The sequence below is a fragment of the Carcharodon carcharias genome (genome assembly GCF_017639515.1).
Source record: "Carcharodon carcharias isolate sCarCar2 chromosome 33 unlocalized genomic scaffold, sCarCar2.pri SUPER_33_unloc_1, whole genome shotgun sequence".
NCBI lineage: Eukaryota > Metazoa > Chordata > Chondrichthyes > Lamniformes > Lamnidae > Carcharodon > Carcharodon carcharias.
In genome coordinates, this window is record NW_024470690.1 from 1,670,763 (window position 1) to 1,690,519 (window position 19,757).

Here is a 19,757-nt window from a genome sequence, read left to right on the forward strand (position 1 = left end):
GATTAAAGCTCCTTCTACACTGTCTCCATCAAACACTCCCAGGACAGGTACAGCATGGGCTGAGATACAGACTAAAGCTCTCTCTACACTGTCTCCATCAAACACTCCCAGGATATGTACAGCATGGGCTGAGATACAGACTAAAGCTCCCTCTACACTGTCCCCATCAAACACTACCAGGAGAGGTACAGCATGGGCTTAGATACAGACTAAAGCGCCCTCTACACTGTCCCCATCAAAAACTCCCAGGACAGCGACAGCACGGTGTTAGATACAGACTAAAGCTCCCTCTCCACTATCCCCATCAAACACTCCCAGGACAGCGCCAGTACGGGGTTAGATACAGAGCAAAGCTCCCTTTACACTGTCTCCTACAAACAATCCCAGCACAGCAAAAGCACGGGGTTAGATACAGACTAAAGCTCCCTCTACACTGTCCACATCAAACACTCCCAGGACAGCTACAGCACGGGGTTAGATAGAGTAAAGCTCCCTCTACACCGTCACCATCAAACACTCCTAGGAGAGATAGAGCACAGGGTGAGATACAGGCTAAAGCTCCCTCTGCAATGTCCCCATCAAACACTCCTAGGACAGCTACATCAGAGGGTGAGATACAGGATAAAGCTCCCTCTACACTGTCCCCATCAAACACTCCCAGGAGAGGTACAGCACGGGGTTAGATACAGACTAGAGCTCCCTCTACACTGTCCCCATCGAAAACTCCCAGGACAGGTACAGCATGGGCTTAGATACAGACTAAAGCTCCCTCTACACTGTCTCCATCAAACACTCACAGGAGAGGTACACCACAGGGGTAGATACACAGTAAATCTCCCTCAACACTGTACCCAACAAAAACTCCCAAGACAGGTACATTACAGGAGAAGATACAGGATAAAGCTCTCTCCTCAATTTCAGTGCATCTAATTCCCAAATTAATACAACAGCTTATTTCATGGCAATGCGAGATGTAATTACTCAAACCAATGGGCCTGTAGCCTCTGCACGAGATCCACCATTTCAGACAGGCTGTGTGGTGGGACAAGGGCTCCAGGAGATTTTGTCACTGTCCAGCAGCTTTTATTTCTGACTTACAATGAACAGACATCGGCCTCTGTCTCCTCCACTACTCCCAGCAGACAGAACTGGGTTTAAACCCAGCTCCTGACAGCTCAGAGCCACTCACAAAGCTATAGAATCCTGTCCCTTCTCTGTATCGGTTTCAATGTCAAGTCAGGCTCTCAATGGTGGACGTTACTCAGAGTCTCCCAATGGATTACAGAATCCACGAGGTTCAAAACGTGATCTGCTTTAAACTGTTGATGTCCAACAGCTGGCCAAACATTCTCACAGAAACTCTCCGGCCATTTCCCCCACACCGGAACAATGAGCACTGAGTCCCCTCCTCCTCACTCCTAACCATCACCATCCACCAGGGGAAAAGTAGAGAACGTGTCCCAGTTAGATACGGCACAGGAGGGTCACAGGTCAGACACTTACTGCTTCCTAGCCTGGGCTTGTGTGTTCCTCTTGAGCCACATCATTGGCCATACATGCTCATGGGGCAACAGCAGGCACGGTGGCGACGAGCTCTTGGTCAGACTGAACACAAGGTAAGAATCGTACCTGTGACACTGCGATGCCGTCAGGATTAGTGCCCATTGCACGAGTCAGTTTCAGTTTCCAATCTGCAACATAATCAGAGAAAATGCTGAGTTACAAAGATGAACACAATTCAGGTTGGTCAGGTGCAAGGGCCACAGGTAAAAAGATTTGCAATTGTATGAAGCCATTCACTCAAGACAGGTACAGCACAGCGTGAGATACAGGCTAAAGCTCCCTCTGCACTGTCCCCATCAAACACTCCCAGGACAAGTACAGCATGGGGTTCGATACAGAGTAAAGCTCCCTCCACACTGTCTCCATCAAACACTCCCAGGACAGGTACAGCACGGGGTTCGATACAGAGTAAAGCTCCCTCCACACTGTCCATATCAAACACTCCCAGGACAGGTACAGCATGGGCTTAAATACAGATTAAAGCTCCTTCTACACTGTCTCCATCAAACACTCCCAGGATAGGTACAGCATGGGCTGAGATACAGACTAAAGCTCTCTCTGCACTGTCCCCATCAAACACTCCCAGGATATGTACAGCATGGGCTGAGATACAGACTAAAGCTCCCTCTACACTGTCCCCATCAAACACTACCAGGAGAGGTACAGCATGGGCTTAGATACAGACTAAAGCGCCCTCTACACTGTCCCCATCAAACACTCCCAGGACAGCGACAGCACGGTGTTAGATACAGACTAAAGCTCCCTCTCCACTATCCCCATCAAACACTCCCAGGACAGCGCCAGTACGGGGTTAGATACAGAGCAAAGCTCCCTTTACACTGTCCCCTACAAACAATCCCAGCACAGCAAAAGCACGGGGTTAGATACAGACTAAAGCTCCCTCTACACTGTCCACATCAAACACTCCCAGGACAGCTACAGCACGGGGTTAGATAGAGTAAAGCTCCCTCTACACCGTCACCATCAAACACTCCTAGGAGAGATAGAGCACAGGGTGAGATACAGGCTAAAGCTCCCTCTGCAATGTCCCCATCAAACACTCCTAGGACAGCTACATCAGAGGGTGAGATACAGGATAAAGCTCCCTCTACACTGTCCCCATCAAACACTCCCAGGAGAGGTACAGCACGGGGTTAGATACAGACTAGAGCTCCCTCTACACTGTCCCCATCGAAAACTCCCAGGACAGGTACAGCATGGGCTTAGATACAGACTAAAGCTCCCTCTACACTGTCTCCATCAAACGCGCACAGGACAGTTATACCACAGGGGTAGATACACAGTAAATCTCCCTCAACACTGTACCCAACAAAAACTCCCAAGACAGGTACATTACAGGAGAAGATACAGGATAAAGCTCTCTCCTCAATTTCAGTGCATCTAATTCCCAAATTAATACAACAGCCTATTCCATGGCAATGCGAGATGTAATTACTCAAACCAATGGGCCTGTAGCCTCTGCACGAGATCCACCATTTCAGACAGGCTGTGTGGTGGGACAAGGGCTCCAGGAGATTTTGTCACTGTCCAGCAGCTTTTATTTCTGACTTACAATGAACAGACATCGGCCTCTGTCTCCTCCACTACTCCCAGCAGACAGAACTGGGTTTAAACCCAGCTCCAGACAGCTCAGAGCCACTCACAAAGCTATAGAATCCTGTCCCTTCTCTGTATCGGTTTCAATGTCAAGTCAGGCTCTCAATGGTGGACGTTACTCAGAGTCTCCCAATGGATTACAGAATCCACGAGGTTCAAAACGTGATCTGCTTTAAACTGTTGATGTCCAACAGCTGGCCAAACATTCTCACAGAAACTCTCCGGCCATTTCCCCCACACCGGAACAATGAGCACTGAGTCCCCTCCTCCTCACTCCTAACCATCACCATCCACCAGGGGAAAAGTAGAGAACGTGTCCCAGTAAGATACGGCACAGGAGGGTCACAGGTCAGACACTTACTGCTTCCTAGCCTGGGCTTGTGTGTTCCTCTTGAGCCACATCATTGGCCATACATGCTCATGGGGCAACAGCAGGCACGGTGGCGACGAGCTCTTGGTCAGACTGAACACAAGGTAAGAATCGTACCTGTGACACTGCGATGCCGTCAGGATTAGTGCCCATTGCACGAGTCAGTTTCAGTTTCCAATCTGCAACATAATCAGAGAAAATGCTGAGTTACAAAGATGAACACAATTCAGGTTGGTCAGGTGCAAGGGCCACAGGTAAAAAGATTTGCAATTGTATGAAGCCATTCACTCAAGACAGGTACAGCACAGGGTGAGATACAGGCTAAAGCTCCCTCTGCACTGTCCCCATCAAACACTCCCAGGACAAGTACAGCATGGGGTTCGATACAGAGTAAAGCTCCCTCCACACTGTCTCCATCAAACACTCCCAGGACAGGTACAGCACGGGGTTCGATACAGAGTAAAGCTCCCTCCACACTGTCCATATCAAACACTCCCAGGACAGCTACAGCATGGGCTTAAATACAGATTAAAGCTCCTTCTACACTGTCTCCATCAAACACTCCCAGGACAGGTACAGCATGGGCTGAGATACAGACTAAAGCTCTCTCTGCACTGTCCCCATCAAACACTCCCAGGATATGTACAGCATGGGCTGAGATACAGACTAAAGCTCCCTCTACACTGTCCCCATCAAACACTCCCAGGATATGTACAGCATGGGCTGAGATACAGACTAAAGCTCCCTCTACACTGTCCCCATCAAACACTACCAGGAGAGGTACAGCATGGGCTTAGATACAGACTAAAGCGCCCTCTACACTGTCCCCATCAAAAACTCCCAGGACAGCGACAGCACGGTGTTAGATACAGACTAAAGCTCCCTCTCCACTATCCCCATCAAACACTCCCAGGACAGCGCCAGTACGGGGTTAGATACAGAGCAAAGCTCCCTTTACACTGTCTCCTACAAACAATCCCAGCACAGCAAAAGCACGGGGTTAGATACAGACTAAAGCTCCCTCTACACTGTCCACATCAAACACTCCCAGGACAGCTACAGCACGGGGTTAGATACAGACTAAAGCTCCCTCTCCACTATCCCCATCAAACACTCCCAGGACAGCGCCAGTACGGGGTTAGATACAGAGCAAAGCTCCCTTTACACTGTCTCCTACAAACAATCCCAGCACAGCAAAAGCACGGGGTTAGATACAGACTAAAGCTCCCTCTACACTGTCCACATCAAACACTCCCAGGACAGCTACAGCACGGGGTTAGATAGAGTAAAGCTCCCTCTACACCGTCACCATCAAACACTCCTAGGAGAGATAGAGCACAGGGTGAGATACAGGCTAAAGCTCCCTCTGCAATGTCCCCATCAAACACTCCTAGGACAGCTACATCAGAGGGTGAGATACAGGATAAAGCTCCCTCTACACTGTCCCCATCAAACACTCCCAGGAGAGGTACAGCACGGGGTTAGATACAGACTAGAGCTCCCTCTACACTGTCCCCATCGAAAACTCCCAGGACAGGTACAGCATGGGCTTAGATACAGACTAAAGCTCCCTCTACACTGTCTCCATCAAACGCGCACAGGACAGTTATACCACAGGGGTAGATACACAGTAAATCTCCCTCAACACTGTACCCAACAAAAACTCCCAAGACAGGTACATTACAGGAGAAGATACAGGATAAAGCTCTCTCCTCAATTTCAGTGCATCTAATTCCCAAATTAATACAACAGCCTATTCCATGGCAATGCGAGATGTAATTACTCAAACCAATGGGCCTGTAGCCTCTGCACGAGATCCACCATTTCAGACAGGCTGTGTGGTGGGACAAGGGCTCCAGGAGATTTTGTCACTGTCCAGCAGCTTTTATTTCTGACTTACAATGAACAGACATCGGCCTCTGTCTCCTCCACTACTCCCAGCAGACAGAACTGGGTTTAAACCCAGCTCCAGACAGCTCAGAGCCACTCACAAAGCTATAGAATCCTGTCCCTTCTCTGTATCGGTTTCAATGTCAAGTCAGGCTCTCAATGGTGGACGTTACTCAGAGTCTCCCAATGGATTACAGAATCCACGAGGTTCAAAACGTGATCTGCTTTAAACTGTTGATGTCCAACAGCTGGCCAAACATTCTCACAGAAACTCTCCGGCCATTTCCCCCACACCGGAACAATGAGCACTGAGTCCCCTCCTCCTCACTCCTAACCATCACCATCCACCAGGGGAAAAGTAGAGAACGTGTCCCAGTAAGATACGGCACAGGAGGGTCACAGGTCAGACACTTACTGCTTCCTAGCCTGGGCTTGTGTGTTCCTCTTGAGCCACATCATTGGCCATACATGCTCATGGGGCAACAGCAGGCACGGTGGCGACGAGCTCTTGGTCAGACTGAACACAAGGTAAGAATCGTACCTGTGACACTGCGATGCCGTCAGGATTAGTGCCCATTGCACGAGTCAGTTTCAGTTTCCAATCTGCAACATAATCAGAGAAAATGCTGAGTTACAAAGATGAACACAATTCAGGTTGGTCAGATGCAAGGGCCACAGGTAAAAAGATTTGCAATTGTATGAAGCCATTCACTCAAGACAGGTACAGCACAGGGTGAGATACAGGCTAAAGCTCCCTCTGCACTGTCCTCATCAAACACTCCCAGGACAAGTACAGCATGGGGTTAGATACTGAGTAAAGCTCCCTCTACACTGTCTCCATCAAACACTCCCAGGACAGGTACAGAATGGGCTGAGATACAGACTAAAGCTCTCTCTGCACTGTCTCCATCAAACACTCCCAGGACATGTACAGCATGGGCTGAGATACAGACTAAAACTCCCTCTGTACTGTCTCCATCAAACACTCACAGGAGAGGTACACCACAGGGGTAGATACACAGAAAATCTCTCTCAACACTGTACCCATCAAAAACTCCCAAGGCAGGTACATTACAGGAGAAGATACAGGATAAAGCTCTCTCCTCAATTTCAGTGCATCTAATTCCCAAATTAATACAACAGCTTATTCCATGGCAATGCGAGATGTAATTACTCAAACCAATGGGCCTGTAGCCTCTGCACGAGATCCACCATTTCAGACAGGCTGTGTGGTGGGACAAGGGCTCCAGGAGATTTTGTCACTGTCCAGCAGCTTTTATTTCTGACTTACAATGAACAGACATCGGCCTCTGTCTCCTCCACTACTCCCAGCAGACAGAACTGGGTTTAAACCCAGCTCCTGACAGCTCACAGCCACTCACAAAGCTACAGAATCCTGTCCCTTCTCTGTATCGGTTTCAATGTCAAGTCACATGGTGGATGTTACTCAGTCTCCCAATGGATTACAGAATCCACGAGGTTCAAAACGTGATCTGCTTTAAACTGTTGATGTCCAACAGCTGGCCAAACATTCTCACAGAAACTCTCCGGCCATTTCCCCCACACCGGAACAGTGAGCACTGAGTCCCCTCCTCCTCACTCCTAACCATCACCATCCACCAGGGGAAAAGACGAGAACGTGTCCCAGTTAGATACGGCACAGCAGGGTCACAGGTCAGACACTTACTGCTTCCTAGCCTGGGCTTGTGTGTTCTTCTTGAGCCACATCATTGGCCATACATGCTCATGGGGCAAGAGCAGGCACGGTGGCGACGAGCTCTTGGTCAGAACACAAGGTAAGAATCGTACCTGTGACACTGCGATGCTGTCAGGATTAGTGCTCATTGCACGAGTCAGTTTCAGTTTCCAATCTGCAACATAATCAGAGAAAATGCTGAGTTACAAAGATGAACACAATTCAGGTTGGTCAGGTGCAAGGGCCACAGGTAAAAAGATTTGCAATTGTATGAAGCCATTCACTCAAGACAGGTACAGCACAGCGTGAGATACAGGCTAAAGCTCCCTCTGCACTGTCCCCATCAAACACTCCCAGGACAAGTACAGCATGGGGTTAGATACTGAGTAAAGCTCCCTCTACACTGTCTCCATCAAACACTCCCAGGACAGGTACAGAATGGGCTGAGATACAGATTAAAGCTCTCTCTGCACTGTCCCCATCAAACACTCCCAGGACATGTACAGCATGGGCTGAGATACAGACTAAAACTCCCTCTGTACTGTCTCCACCAAACACTCCTAGGACAGCTACATCACAGGGTGAGATACAGGATAAAGCTCCCTCTACACTGTCCCCATCAAACACTCCCAGGAGAGGTACAGCACGGGGTTAGATACAGACTAGAGCTCCCTCTACACTGTCCCCATCGAAAACTCCCAGGACAGGTACAGCATGGGCTTAGATACAGACTAAAGCTCCCTCTACACTGTCTCCATCAAACACTCACAGGAGAGGTACACCACAGGGGTAGATACACAGTAAATCTCCCTCAACACTACCCATCAAAAACTCCCAAGGCAGGTACATTACAGGAGAAGATACAGGATAAAGCTCTCTCCTCAATTTCAGTGCATCTAATTCCCAAATTAATACAACAGCTTATTCCATGGCAATGCGAGATGTAATTACTCAAACCAATGGGCCTGTAACCTCTGCACGAGATCCACCATTTCAGACAGGCTGTGTGGTGGGACAAGGGCTCCAGGAGATTTTGTCACTGTCCAGCAGCTTTTATTTCTGACTTACAATGAACAGACATCGGCCTCTGTCTCCTCCACTACTCCCAGCAGACAGAACTGGGTTTAAACCCAGCTCCTGACAGGTCAGAGCTACTCACAAAGCTACAGAATCCTGTCCCTTCTCTGTATCGGTTTCAATGTCAAGTCAGGCTCTCAATGGCGGACGTTACTCAGAGTCTCCCAATGGATTACAGAATCCACGAGGTTCAAAACGTGATCTGCTTTAAACTGTTGATGTCCAACAGCTGGCCAAACATTCTCACAGAAACTCTCCGGCCATTTCCCCCACACCGTAACAGTGAGCACTGAGTCCCCTCCTCCTCACTCCTAACCTTCACAATCCACCAGGGGAAAAGACGAGAACGTGTCCCAGTTAGATACGGCACAGCAGGGTCACAGGTCAGACACTTACTGCTTCCTAGCCTGGGCTTGTGTGTTCTTCTTGAGCCACATCATTGGCCATACATGCTCATGGGGCAAGAGCAGGCACGGTGGCGACGAGCTCTTGGTCAGACTGAACACAAGGTAAGAATCGTACCTGTGACACTGCGATGCCGTCAGGATTAGTGCTCATTGCACGAGTCAGTTTCAGTTTCCAATCTGCAACATAATCAGAGAAAATGCTGAGTTACAAAGATGAACACAATTCAGGTTGGTCAGATGCAAGGGCCACAGGTAAAAAAATTTGCAATTGTATGAAGCCATTCACTCAAGACAGGTACAGCACAGCGTGAGATACAGGCTAAAGCTCCCTCTGCACTGTCCCCATCAAACACTCCCAGGACAAGTACAGCATGGGGTTCGATACAGAGTAAAGCTCCCTCCACACTGTCCCCATCAAACACTCCCAGGACAAGTACAGCATGGGGTTCGATACAGAGTAAAGCTCCCTCCACACTGTCTCCATCAAACACTCCCAGGACAGGTACAGCACGGGGTTCGATACAGAGTAAAGCTCCCTCCACACTGTCCATATCAAACACTCCCAGGACAGGTACAGCATGGGCTTAAATACAGATTAAAGCTCCTTCTACACTGTCCCCATCAAACACTCCCAGGACAGGTACAGCATGGGCTGAGATACAGACTAAAGCTCCCTCTACACTGTCCACATCAAACACTACCAGGAGAGGTACAGCATGGGCTTAGATACAGACTAAAGCGCCCTCTACACTGTCCCCATCAAAAACTCCCAGGACAGCGACAGCACGGTGTTAGATACAGACTAAAGCTCCCTCTCCACTATCCCCATCAAACACGCCCAGGACAGCGCCAGTACGGGGTTAGATACAGAGCAAAGCTCCCTTTACACTGTCCCCTACAAACAATCCCAGCACAGCAAAAGCACGGGGTTAGATACAGACTAAAGCTCCCTCTACACTGTCCACATCAAACACTCCCAGGACAGCTACAGCACGGGGTTAGATACAGAGTAAAGCTCCCTCTACACTGTCCCCATCAAACACTCCTAGGAGAGATAGAGCACAGGGTGAGATACAGGCTAAAGCTCCCTCTGCAATGTCCCCATCAAACACTCCTAGGACAGCTACATCAGAGGGTAAGATACAGGATAAAGCTCCCTCTACACTGTCCCCATCAAACACTCCCAGGAGAGGTACAGCACGGGGTTAGATACAGACTAGAGCTCCCTCTACACTGTCCCCATCGAAAACTCCCAGGACAGGTACAGCATGGGCTTAGATACAGACTAAAGCTCCCTCTACACTGTCTCCATCAAACGCGCACAGGACAGTTATACCACAGGGGTAGATACACAGTAAATCTCCCTCAACACTGTACCCAACAAAAACTCCCAAGACAGGTACATTACAGGAGAAGATACAGGATAAAGCTCTCTCCTCAATTTCAGTGCATCTAATTCCCAAATTAATACAACAGCTTATTTCATGGCAATGCGAGATGTAATTACTCAAACCAATGGGCCTGTAGCCTCTGCACGAGATCCACCATTTCAGACAGGCTGTGTGGTGGGACAAGGGCTCCAGGAGATTTTGTCACTGTCCAGAAGCTTTTATTTCTGACTTACAATGAACAGACATCGGCCTCTGTCTCCTCCACTACTCCCAGCAGACAGAACTGGGTTTAAACCCAGCTCCTGACAGCTCAGAGCCACTCACAAAGCTATAGAATCCTGTCCCTTCTCTGTATCGGTTTCAATGTCAAGTCAGGCTCTCAATGGTGGACGTTACTCAGAGTCACCCAATGGATTACAGAATCCACGAGGTTCAAAACGTGATCTGCTTTAAACTGTTGATGTCCAACAGCTGGCCAAACATTCTCACAGAAACTCTCCGGCCATTTCCCCCACACCGGAACAATGAGCACTGAGTCCCCTCCTCCTCACTCCTAACCATCACCATCCACCAGGGGAAAAGTAGAGAACGTGTCCCAGTTAGATACGGCACAGGAGGGTCACAGGTCAGACACTTACTGCTTCCTAGCCTGGGCTTGTGTGTTCCTCTTGAGCCACATCATTGGCCATACATGCTCATGGGGCAACAGCAGGCACGGTGGCGACGAGCTCTTGGTCAGACTGAACACAAGGTAAGAATCGTACCTGTGACACTGCGATGCCGTCAGGATTAGTGCCCATTGCACGAGTCAGTTTCAGTTTCCAATCTGCAACATAATCAGAGAAAATGCTGAGTTACAAAGATGAACACAATTCAGGTTGGTCAGGTGCAAGGGCCACAGGTAAAAAGATTTGCAATTGTATGAAGCCATTCACTCAAGACAGGTACAGCACAGGGTGAGATACAGGCTAAAGCTCCCTCTGCACTGTCCCCATCAAACACTCCCAGGACAAGTACAGCATGGGGTTCGATACAGAGTAAAGCTCCCTCCACACTGTCTCCATCAAACACTCCCAGGACAGGTACAGCACGGGGTTCGATACAGAGTAAAGCTCCCTCCACACTGTCCATATCAAACACTCCCAGGACAGCTACAGCATGGGCTTATATACAGATTAAAGCTCCTTCTACACTGTCTCCATCAAACACTCCCAGGACAGGTACAGCATGGGCTGAGATACAGACTAAAGCTCTCTCTGCACTGTCCCCATCAAACACTCCCAGGATATGTACAGCATGGGCTGAGATACAGACTAAAGCTCCCTCTACACTGTCCCCATCAAACACTACCAGGAGAGGTACAGCATGGGCTTAGATACAGACTAAAGCGCCCTCTACACTGTCCCCATCAAAAACTCCCAGGACAGCGACAGCACGGTGTTAGATACAGACTAAAGCTCCCTCTCCACTATCCCCATCAAACACTCCCAGGACAGCGCCAGTACGGGGTTAGATACAGAGCAAAGCTCCCTTTACACTGTCTCCTACAAACAATCCCAGCACAGCAAAAGCACGGGGTTAGATACAGACTAAAGCTCCCTCTACACTGTCCACATCAAACACTCCCAGGACAGCTACAGCACGGGGTTAGATAGAGTAAAGCGCCCTCTACACCGTCACCATCAAACACTCCTAGGAGAGATAGAGCACAGGGTGAGATACAGGCTAAAGCTCCCTCTGCAATGTCCCCATCAAACACTCCTAGGACAGCTACATCAGAGGGTGAGATACAGGATAAAGCTCCCTCTACACTGTCCCCATCAAACACTCCCAGGAGAGGTACAGCACGGGGTTAGATACAGACTAGAGCTCCCTCTACACTGTCCCCATCGAAAACTCCCAGGACAGGTACAGCATGGGCTTAGATACAGACTAAAGCTCCCTCTACACTGTCTCCATCAAACGCGCACAGGACAGTTATACCACAGGGGTAGATACACAGTAAATCTCCCTCAACACTGTACCCAACAAAAACTCCCAAGACAGGTACATTACAGGAGAAGATACAGGATAAAGCTCTCTCCTCAATTTCAGTGCATCTAATTCCCAAATTAATACAACAGCCTATTCCATGGCAATGCGAGATGTAATTACTCAAACCAATGGGCCTGTAGCCTCTGCACGAGATCCACCATTTCAGACAGGCTGTGTGGTGGGACAAGGGCTCCAGGAGATTTTGTCACTGTCCAGAAGCTTTTATTTCTGACTTACAATGAACAGACATCGGCCTCTGTCTCCTCCACTACTCCCAGCAGACAGAACTGGGTTTAAACCCAGCTCCAGACAGCTCAGAGCCACTCACAAAGCTATAGAATCCTGTCCCTTCTCTGTATCGGTTTCAATGTCAAGTCAGGCTCTCAATGGTGGACGTTACTCAGAGTCTCCCAATGGATTACAGAATCCACGAGGTTCAAAACGTGATCTGCTTTAAACTGTTGATGTCCAACAGCTGGCCAAACATTCTCACAGAAACTCTCCGGCCATTTCCCCCACACCGGAACAATGAGCACTGAGTCCCCTCCTCCTCACTCCTAACCATCACCATCCACCAGGGGAAAAGTAGAGAACGTGTCCCAGTAAGATACGGCACAGGAGGGTCACAGGTCAGACACTTACTGCTTCCTAGCCTGGGCTTGTGTGTTCCTCTTGAGCCACATCATTGGCCATACATGCTCATGGGGCAACAGCAGGCACGGTGGCGACGAGCTCTTGGTCAGACTGAACACAAGGTAAGAATCGTACCTGTGACACTGCGATGCCGTCAGGATTAGTGCCCATTGCACGAGTCAGTTTCAGTTTCCAATCTGCAACATAATCAGAGAAAATGCTGAGTTACAAAGATGAACACAATTCAGGTTGGTCAGGTGCAAGGGCCACAGGTAAAAAGATTTGCAATTGTATGAAGCCATTCACTCAAGACAGGTACAGCACAGGGTGAGATACAGGCTAAAGCTCCCTCTGCACTGTCCTCATCAAACACTCCCAGGACAAGTACAGCATGGGGTTAGATACTGAGTAAAGCTCCCTCTACACTGTCTCCATCAAACACTCCCAGGACAGGTACAGAATGGGCTGAGATACAGACTAAAGCTCTCTCTGCACTGTCCCCATCAAACACTCCCAGGACATGTACAGCATGGGCTGAGATACAGACTAAAACTCCCTCTGTACTGTCTCCATCAAACACTCATAGGAGAGGTACACCACAGGGGTAGATACACAGAAAATCTCTCTCAACACTGTACCCATCAAAAACTCCCAAGGCAGGTACATTACAGGAGAAGATACAGGATAAAGCTCTCTCCTCAATTTCAGTGCATCTAATTCCCAAATTAATACAACAGCTTATTCCATGGCAATGCGAGATGTAATTACTCAAACCAATGGGCCTGTAGCCTCTGCACGAGATCCACCATTTCAGACAGGCTGTGTGGTGGGACAAGGGCTCCAGGAGATTTTGTCACTGTCCAGCAGCTTTTATTTCTGACTTACAATGAACAGACATCGGCCTCTGTCTCCTCCACTACTCCCAGCAGACAGAACTGGGTTTAAACCCAGCTCCTGACAGCTCACAGCCACTCACAAAGCTACAGAATCCTGTCCCTTCTCTGTATCGGTTTCAATGTCAAGTCACATGGTGGATGTTACTCAGTCTCCCAATGGATTACAGAATCCACGAGGTTCAAAACGTGATCTGCTTTAAACTGTTGATGTCCAACAGCTGGCCAAACATTCTCACAGAAACTCTCCGGCCATTTCCCCCACACCGGAACAGTGAGCACTGAGTCCCCTCCTCCTCACTCCTAACCATCACCATCCACCAGGGGAAAAGACGAGAACGTGTCCCAGTTAGATACGGCACAGCAGGGTCACAGGTCAGACACTTACTGCTTCCTAGCCTGGGCTTGTGTGTTCTTCTTGAGCCACATCATTGGCCATACATGCTCATGGGGCAAGAGCAGGCACGGTGGCGACGAGCTCTTGGTCAGAACACAAGGTAAGAATCGTACCTGTGACACTGCGATGCTGTCAGGATTAGTGCTCATTGCACGAGTCAGTTTCAGTTTCCAATCTGCAACATAATCAGAGAAAATGCTGAGTTACAAAGATGAACACAATTCAGGTTGGTCAGGTGCAAGGGCCACAGGTAAAAAGATTTGCAATTGTATGAAGCCATTCACTCAAGACAGGTACAGCACAGCGTGAGATACAGGCTAAAGCTCCCTCTGCACTGTCCCCATCAAACACTCCCAGGACAAGTACAGCATGGGGTTAGATACTGAGTAAAGCTCCCTCTACACTGTCTCCATCAAACACTCCCAGGACAGGTACAGAATGGGCTGAGATACAGATTAAAGCTCTCTCTGCACTGTCCCCATCAAACACTCCCAGGACATGTACAGCATGGGCTGAGATACAGACTAAAACTCCCTCTGTACTGTCTCCACCAAACACTCCTAGGACAGCTACATCACAGGGTGAGATACAGGATAAAGCTCCCTCTACACTGTCCTCATCAAACACTCCCAGGAGAGGTACAGCACGGGGTTAGATACAGACTAGAGCTCCCTCTACACTGTCCCCATCGAAAACTCCCAGGACAGGTACAGCATGGGCTTAGATACAGACTAAAGCTCCCTCTACACTGTCTCCATCAAACACTCACAGGAGAGGTACACCACAGGGGTAGATACACAGTAAATCTCCCTCAACACTACCCATCAAAAACTCCCAAGGCAGGTACATTACAGGAGAAGATACAGGATAAAGCTCTCTCCTCAATTTCAGTGCATCTAATTCCCAAATTAATACAACAGCTTATTCCATGGCAATGCGAGATGTAATTACTCAAACCAATGGGCCTGTAACCTCTGCACGAGATCCACCATTTCAGACAGGCTGTGTGGTGGGACAAGGGCTCCAGGAGATTTTGTCACTGTCCAGCAGCTTTTATTTCTGACTTACAATGAACAGACATCGGCCTCTGTCTCCTCCACTACTCCCAGCAGACAGAACTGGGTTTAAACCCAGCTCCTGACAGGTCAGAGCTACTCACAAAGCTACAGAATCCTGTCCCTTCTCTGTATCGGTTTCAATGTCAAGTCAGGCTCTCAATGGCGGACGTTACTCAGAGTCTCCCAATGGATTACAGAATCCACGAGGTTCAAAACGTGATCTGCTTTAAACTGTTGATGTCCAACAGCTGGCCAAACATTCTCACAGAAACTCTCCGGCCATTTCCCCCACACCGTAACAGTGAGCACTGAGTCCCCTCCTCCTCACTCCTAACCTTCACAATCCACCAGGGGAAAAGACGAGAACGTGTCCCAGTTAGATACGGCACAGCAGGGTCACAGGTCAGACACTTACTGCTTCCTAGCCTGGGCTTGTGTGTTCTTCTTGAGCCACATCATTGGCCATACATGCTCATGGGGCAAGAGCAGGCACGGTGGCGACGAGCTCTTGGTCAGACTGAACACAAGGTAAGAATCGTACCTGTGACACTGCGATGCCGTCAGGATTAGTGCTCATTGCACGAGTCAGTTTCAGTTTCCAATCTGCAACATAATCAGAGAAAATGCTGAGTTACAAAGATGAACACAATTCAGGTTGGTCAGATGCAAGGGCCAGAGGTAAAAAAATTTGCAATTGTATGAAGCCATTCACTCAAGACAGGTACAGCACAGGGTGAGATACAGGCTAAAGCTCCCTCTGCACTGTCCCCATCAAACACTCCCAGGAGAAGTACAGCAAGGGGTTAGATACAGAGTAAAGCTCCCTCTACACTGTCTCCATCAAACACTCCCAGGACAGGTACAGAATGGGCTGAGATACAGACTAAAGCTCTCTCTGCACTGTCCCCATCAAACACTCCCAGGACATGTACAGCATGGGCTGAGATACAGACTAAAACTCCCTCTGTACTGTCTCCATCAAACACTCACAGGAGAGGTACACCACAGGGGTAGATACACAGTAAATCTCCCTCAACACTGTACCCATCAAAAACTCCCAAGGCAGGTACATTACAGGAGAAGATACAGGATAAAGCTCTCTCCTCAATTTCAGTGCATCTAATTCCCAAATTAATACAACAGCTTATTTCATGGCAATGCGAGATGTAATTACTCAAACCAATGGGCCTGTAGCCTCTGCACGAGATCCACCATTTCAGACAGGCTGTGTGGTGGGACAAGGGCTCCAGGAGATTTTGTCACTGTCCAGCAGCTTTTATTTCTGACTTACAATGAACAGACATCGGCCTCTGTCTCCTCCACTACTCCCAGCAGACAGAACTGGGTTTAAACCCAGCTCCTGACAGGTCAGAGCTACTCACAAAGCTACAGAATCCTGTCCCTTCTCTGTATCGGTTTCAATGTCAAGTCAGGCTCTCAATGGCGGACGTTACTCAGAGTCTCCCAATGGATTACAGAATCCACGAGGTTCAAAACGTGATCTGCTTTAAACTGTTGATGTCCAACAGCTGGCCAAACATTCTCACAGAAACTCTCCGGCCATTTCCCCCACACCGTAACAGTGAGCACTGAGTCCCCTCCTCCTCACTCCTAACCTTCACAATCCACCAGGGGAAAAGACGAGAACGTGTCCCAGTTAGATACGGCACAGCAGGGTCACAGGTCAGACACTTACTGCTTCCTAGCCTGGGCTTGTGTGTTCTTCTTGAGCCACATCATTGGCCATACATGCTCATGGGGCAAGAGCAGGCACGGTGGCGACGAGCTCTTGGTCAGACTGAACACAAGGTAAGAATCGTACCTGTGACACTGCGATGCTGTCAGAATTAGTGCTCATTGCACGAGTCAGTTTCAGTTTCCAATCTGCAACATAATCAGAGAAAATGCTGAGTTACAAAGATGAACACAATTCAGGTTGGTCAGATGCAAGGGCCAGAGGTAAAAAAATTTGCAATTGTATGAAGCCATTCACTCAAGACAGGTACAGCACAGGGTGAGATACAGGCTAAAGCTCCCTCTGCACTGTCCCCATCAAACACTCCCAGGAGAAGTACAGCAAGGGGTTAGATACAGAGTAAAGCTCCCTCTACACTGTCTCCATCAAACACTCCCAGGACAGGTACAGAATGGGCTGAGATACAGACTAAAGCTCTCTCTGCACTGTCCCCATCAAACACTCCCAGGACATGTACAGCATGGGCTGAGATACAGACTAAAACTCCCTCTGTACTGTCTCCATCAAACACTCATAGGAGAGGTACACCACAGGGGTAGATACACAGAAAATCTCTCTCAACACTGTACCCATCAAAAACTCCCAAGGCAGGTACATTACAGGAGAAGATACAGGATAAAGCTCTCTCCTCAATTTCAGTGCATCTAATTCCCAAATTAATACAACAGCTTATTCCATGGCAATGCGAGATGTAATTACTCAAACCAATGGGCCTGTAGCCTCTGCACGAGATCCACCATTTCAGACAGGCTGTGTGGTGGGACAAGGGCTCCAGGAGATTTTGTCACTGTCCAGCAGCTTTTATTTCTGACTTACAATGAACAGACATCGGCCTCTGTCTCCTCCACTACTCCCAGCAGACAGAACTGGGTTTAAACCCAGCTCCTGACAGCTCACAGCCACTCACAAAGCTACAGAATCCTGTCCCTTCTCTGTATCGGTTTCAATGTCAAGTCACATGGTGGATGTTACTCAGTCTCCCAATGGATTACAGAATCCACGAGGTTCAAAACGTGATCTGCTTTAAACTGTTGATGTCCAACAGCTGGCCAAACATTCTCACAGAAACTCTCCGGCCATTTCCCCCACACCGGAACAGTGAGCACTGAGTCCCCTCCTCCTCACTCCTAACCATCACCATCCACCAGGGGAAAAGACGAGAACGTGTCCCAGTTAGATACGGCACAGCAGGGTCACAGGTCAGACACTTACTGCTTCCTAGCCTGGGCTTGTGTGTTCTTCTTGAGCCACATCATTGGCCATACATGCTCATGGGGCAAGAGCAGGCACGGTGGCGACGAGCTCTTGGTCAGAACACAAGGTAAGAATCGTACCTGTGACACTGCGATGCTGTCAGGATTAGTGCTCATTGCACGAGTCAGTTTCAGTTTCCAATCTGCAACATAATCAGAGAAAATGCTGAGTTACAAAGATGAACACAATTCAGGTTGGTCAGGTGCAAGGGCCACAGGTAAAAAGATTTGCAATTGTATGAAGCCATTCACTCAAGACAGGTACAGCACAGCGTGAGATACAGGCTAAAGCTCCCTCTGCACTGTCCCCATCAAACACTCCCAGGACAAGTACAGCATGGGGTTAGATACTGAGTAAAGCTCCCTCTACACTGTCTCCATCAAACACTCCCAGGACAGGTACAGAATGGGCTGAGATACAGATTAAAGCTCTCTCTGCACTGTCCCCATCAAACACTCCCAGGACATGTACAGCATGGGCTGAGATACAGACTAAAACTCCCTCTGTACTGTCTCCACCAAACACTCCTAGGACAGCTACATCACAGGGTGAGATACAGGATAAAGCTCCCTCTACACTGTCCTCATCAAACACTCCCAGGAGAGGTACAGCACGGGGTTAGATACAGACTAGAGCTCCCTCTACACTGTCCCCATCGAAAACTCCCAGGACAGGTACAGCATGGGCTTAGATACAGACTAAAGCTCCCTCTACACTGTCTCCATCAAACACTCACAGGAGAGGTACACCACAGGGGTAGATACACAGTAAATCTCCCTCAACACTACCCATCAAAAACTCCCAAGGCAGGTACATTACAGGAGAAGATACAGGATAAAGCTCTCTCCTCAATTTCAGTGCATCTAATTCCCAAATTAATACAACAGCTTATTCCATGGCAATGCGAGATGTAATTACTCAAACCAATGGGCCTGTAACCTCTGCACGAGATCCACCATTTCAGACAGGCTGTGTGGTGGGACAAGGGCTCCAGGAGATTTTGTCACTGTCCAGCAGCTTTTATTTCTGACTTACAATGAACAGACATCGGCCTCTGTCTCCTCCACTACTCCCAGCAGACAGAACTGGGTTTAAACCCAGCTCCTGACAGGTCAGAGCTACTCACAAAGCTACAGAATCCTGTCCCTTCTCTGTATCGGTTTCAATGTCAAGTCAGGCTCTCAATGGCGGACGTTACTCAGAGTCTCCCAATGGATTACAGAATCCACGAGGTTCAAAACGTGATCTGCTTTAAACTGTTGATGTCCAACAGCTGGCCAAACATTCTCACAGAAACTCTCCGGCCATTTCCCCCACACCGTAACAGTGAGCACTGAGTCCCCTCCTCCTCACTCCTAACCTTCACAATCCACCAGGGGAAAAGACGAGAACGTGTCCCAGTTAGATACGGCACAGCAGGGTCACAGGTCAGACACTTACTGCTTCCTAGCCTGGGCTTGTGTGTTCTTCTTGAGCCACATCATTGGCCATACATGCTCATGGGGCAAGAGCAGGCACGGTGGCGACGAGCTCTTGGTCAGACTGAACACAAGGTAAGAATCGTACCTGTGACACTGCGATGCCGTCAGGATTAGTGCTCATTGCACGAGTCAGTTTCAGTTTCCAATCTGCAACATAATCAGAGAAAATGCTGAGTTACAAAGATGAACACAATTCAGGTTGGTCAGATGCAAGGGCCAGAGGTAAAAAAATTTGCAATT

At 48.8% G+C, this 19,757-nt stretch overlaps 1 long non-coding RNA gene across 50 annotated transcripts in view; it reads right to left on the bottom strand.

Moving 5' to 3' along the window:
* LOC121274155 overlaps positions 1-19,757 on the bottom strand; it is a 125,645-nt gene that overhangs the window by 64,570 nt on the left and 41,318 nt on the right. For 40 of the 50 annotated variants that reach the window (XR_005942190.1, XR_005942199.1, XR_005942177.1 and 37 more), the window contains 12 exons: positions 19,603-19,664; positions 18,117-18,178; positions 16,723-16,910; positions 15,568-15,629; positions 14,082-14,143; positions 12,688-12,875; positions 10,650-10,837; positions 8,736-8,797; positions 7,250-7,311; positions 5,856-6,043; positions 3,542-3,729; positions 1,504-1,691 (listed from right to left, as the gene is read on the bottom strand). This is a non-coding gene — a long non-coding RNA (uncharacterized LOC121274155). The remainder of the gene's footprint in view (positions 1-1,503; positions 1,692-3,541; positions 3,730-5,855; positions 6,044-7,249; positions 7,312-8,735; positions 8,798-10,649; positions 10,838-12,687; positions 12,876-14,081; positions 14,144-15,567; positions 15,630-16,722; positions 16,911-18,116; positions 18,179-19,602; positions 19,665-19,757) is intronic. The other 10 variants (XR_005942215.1, XR_005942211.1, XR_005942193.1 and 7 more) reach the window with 9 other exon arrangements.